This window comes from Jaculus jaculus, chromosome 8 (genome assembly GCF_020740685.1).
Source record: "Jaculus jaculus isolate mJacJac1 chromosome 8, mJacJac1.mat.Y.cur, whole genome shotgun sequence".
Classification (NCBI taxonomy): Eukaryota; Metazoa; Chordata; class Mammalia; order Rodentia; family Dipodidae; genus Jaculus; species Jaculus jaculus.
This window is the reverse complement of record NC_059109.1, coordinates 73,312,215-73,316,032: the sequence shown is the minus strand read 5'-3', so window position 1 is coordinate 73,316,032 and position 3,818 is coordinate 73,312,215. Positions and strand designations below refer to the sequence as shown.

At 40.4% G+C, this 3,818-nt stretch overlaps 1 pseudogene; it reads right to left on the bottom strand.

The window, feature by feature from the left end:
• Nucleotides 1-521: 521 nt before the first annotated feature.
• LOC123462868 lies at nt 522-2,063 on the bottom strand (annotated as a pseudogene).
• Between the last annotated feature and the right edge of the window lie 1,755 nt (nt 2,064-3,818).

The following is a 3,818-nucleotide window of genomic DNA, read 5'->3' as shown; positions in this document are numbered from 1 at the left end:
TTCCTCTCTTTCAAATAAATAAATAAATAAAATATTTAAAAAAAAATGTCCTAAAGCATAGGTCTGTTGACTGTGAGAAAACACATAACTAAGTCCAAAAAGGTGTTTTCAACTGGAAGTAGCACCTACCCCACACATTGCAAATAGCAATGAGGCTTTCTAGAAAATCAGATGCAGGCTTCAGCTTACATAGCACCACATGTAACTCACAACTTCTAAAAGAAACTAAACAGTGTCTGAGTGTCTAAAATTTAAACGTTCAAACTTTCACAAGTCCTTCTATTCCTTACATGAAAGGTACTTAATAAGTTACATGTTCTACTTACATTTAAAAAAAAAAAAGATACCTCTCATGTAAGTAGAAATTACTTAAAATATAAAGGGTAAGGATAAAAGATGAGCCATCCAGTCCATGTAAATTACATTAAAACCCAAACATAAATAGAAACAGAAGTAAAATTTTCCTAAAAGGAATTTTCACAATTCTTACTCCCAAGGGGGATAAATTATACTATAAATAAATTTACATAGACTAAGATTTTCCTTGCTGTGGTATGTAAATATAAGTAAAGTCCATGTGGTCTAAACTTTCCGGGTTATGTAGTTAAGAGATACAGACTGTTTTCTGGAGAGGTCGCTAGTTGAAGTAGGTAAGAACAATCATTTGAGTGGGCTGTCTGCACACTGGGCAGGGCTTGTTCCTTTTCTTGAGCTTCTTTGCACATGTGAAGCACGACATAAGATGTCCTGTTTTGCCATGAACAATGCAACCATTTTTAGGTTGACCTTGGCAAATCACACAAGGCTCAATGGCATTAAGGGGGAAACTAGACTCCATACTTTCTTCCTTGTCTTGTGTTTCTTCTTTCTCCACCTCTTTAAAGTCTTCTTGGCTGCTACAAATCATGCTGCTAGAAGTCGATGGCTGAGAATGCTCTTCACTTTCTTGAGACTGGAAGGCTTGCATGACTTGATCATCATTTTCCTTAATCCATGTCTCTCTGGAGTCGTTCACTGCAGTTATTTTACCATCAGGCACATCCAAGCCCTCTTCTGTCTGAGCCAAGATTTTTAGTTTGGCTTTTTCAAAGATTTCCCCTCTATCTTTCCCTTTATCATCTGGAAGCCAGTTCTCACGAAGGGCCCAACATCTGTTGCAATGTGGTGGAAGTGGAGGATTCATTTCATTACAGGAAGTACACTTCCAATAGTCCGCTAAAGAAATTTCAGGATCCTCTTCAAATGAATCTGTATCACTCTGTCCTGCCTGATACACTGTGACTCGATAAACCTCATCATCTTCATCTGAGAGTTCTTGACCTTCTTCACTAAGACTATAATCTTCTGAATCAAGAGATTCAACTTCAAATTCTACACTAAATTGATCAGAAACTGAATCTTGATCCAACCAATCACCCGAATGTTCACTTACACCATCATCAAGCTCCTGATTTGAGGGGGCCTCTGTGGACTCGCTGCCACTGCTTCTTTCACAACACAGTCCCGTATCACACACAGAGCCAGGCTTTCATCAAAGGAAAGGGATTTGTGGCGCTTTCTCTGTCGTTCACCAGTTAAGTTATCTGAGTTTTCCTCTGTCTCACTGATTGTTCTTCTAGATGAGGTAGAGGGTCTAGAAGCCAACCCTGAAGATGAAGGCGTCTCTTCTTGAAGTTCTTGCACAGGGTCCTTTAGATCACTTCCACCTTCAAGAGGACAACCATTCTCACTCATGGATGTTCCAGAGTTTGATGGCTCTTGCTGATTTACTACTACCAAGTTTTTGTAGATCATTGTGTATATTTTCCTCTTTCATAGTGTAAGTATCTTTTTGTGCACCAACAGTCTTTAACAACTTCAAAAGCAATGGCTTTGGCCTAACCTGGATCAAGGCGGGGGAAAAAAAGAAAGGGCAGTTCTAGGGGGTGGGTGAGCGCGGGCGAGCATCTGTCCGTCCGTCCGTCCGTCTGTCTTCGAGCGCCGGCGAGCACAGCTGCTCCTCGGTGCCCCGTTCCTCCTCACCGGACGCGCGGAGGCACGACGCCCTGGGCCGCGGCCACCATGTTGCTTGGGGGCCTGAGGCGCTCGGAGTCCCACAAGGAAGGCAGCGTTACCCCAGGCCCGCTTTAGAGCCGGTCCCCCCCCAAGACCCGTGCAGGCCCCCAACAAATCGCAGGATGGCGGGGCGCGCCCCCTGCCATCCTCTAATTTCTTAATATAGGCACTTAAGGCTATAAATTTACCTCTTAGAACTGCCTTCATTGTGTCCCAGAGATTTTGATATGTTGTGTTCTCATTATCGTTTGACTCTATAAATATTTTGATTTCCTTCTTGATTTCTTCATTTACCCATTCATCATTTAGTAGTGTATTGTTTAGTTTCCATGATTTTGTGTATGCTGTATAGCCTTTCTTGCTACTGAGTTGTAGTTTAATTCCATTGTGGTCAGAGAGAATGCAAGGAATTATTTCAATTTTCCTGAATTTGTTAAAATTAGTTTTTTGTCCTAATATATGGTCTAGTTTAGAGAATGTTCCATGTGCTGCTGAAAAGAATGTATATTCTGCAGCATTTGGATGAAATGTCCTATAGATATCTGTTAGGTCCATTCCCTCTATGACCTCATTTAGTCCAGATGCCTCTCTGTTTATTTTTTCCCAGGATGACCTGTCAATTGATGAGAGTGGGGCATTAAAGTCACCCACCACCACTGTGTTCAGTGTTATCTGTGACCTTAGTTCTAATAGTGTTTGTTTGATGAATTTGGGAGCGCCCATGTTAGGCGCATATATGTTTAGGATTGTAATGTCCTCCTGTTGGAGTGTGCCCTTAATCAATATAAAGTGACCTTCCTTATCTTTCTTGACCAATGTTGGACTGAAGTCTACCTTGTCAGATATTAGCATAGCAACCCCTGCTTGTTTTCTAGGCCCATTTGCTTAAAACACCACCTTCCAACCTTTCACCCTAAAATAATGTCTATCCTTTGTAGAAAGGTGAGTTTCTTGGAGACAACAAATTGTAGGATCCTGATTTTGAACCCAGTCTACAAAACTATGTCTTTTCATTGGGGCATTTAGGCTGTTGATATTAAGAGATATTATTGAAAGGTGTGTATTTATGTTTGCCATTTTTTGTGTGTGTGTGGTTCCGGTTCTATCTTTGCTTTGTTTTGTTAACTAGTATTTGAGTATTGCTTGTTTTTTCCAGGTTCCTTATATGTGTGCTTTTCCTATTCTTCACCTTTGCAAGATTCTATCATGTAATTTCTGTAGAGCTGGTTTTGTCTTCAAATACTCCCTTAACCTGCTTTTGTCATGGAATATCTTTATTTCTCCGTCTATTTGAATGGATAGCTTTGCAGGATAAAGTAACCTTGGTTGACAGTTGTTATCTTTCAGAACTTGGAATACATCACTCCAAGCCCTTCTGGCTTTTAAAGTTTGTGTTGAGAATCTGCTGTAATCCCGATGTGCTTGCCTTTGTAGGTAACTTGATTTTTCTCTCTAACTGCTTTCAATATTTTTTCTTTGGTTTGTGTGTTTGGTAGTTTGATTATAATATGACAAGGAGGGGTTCTTTCCAGGTTTTGTCTGGCTGGGGTTCTAAAGGCTTCCTGTATCTGCATTGGCACCTCTTTCCCCATTTGGGGGAAGTTTTCTTCTATGATTTTGTTGAAGATGCCTACTATGCCTTTGGAGTGGAATTCTTCTCCTTCTACTATGCCCTGAATTCTTATATTAGATCTTTTCATAGTGTCCTGTATATCTTGAAATTCCCACTCATACTTTTCTATAAGTTTGTCTTTCTCTTTTGT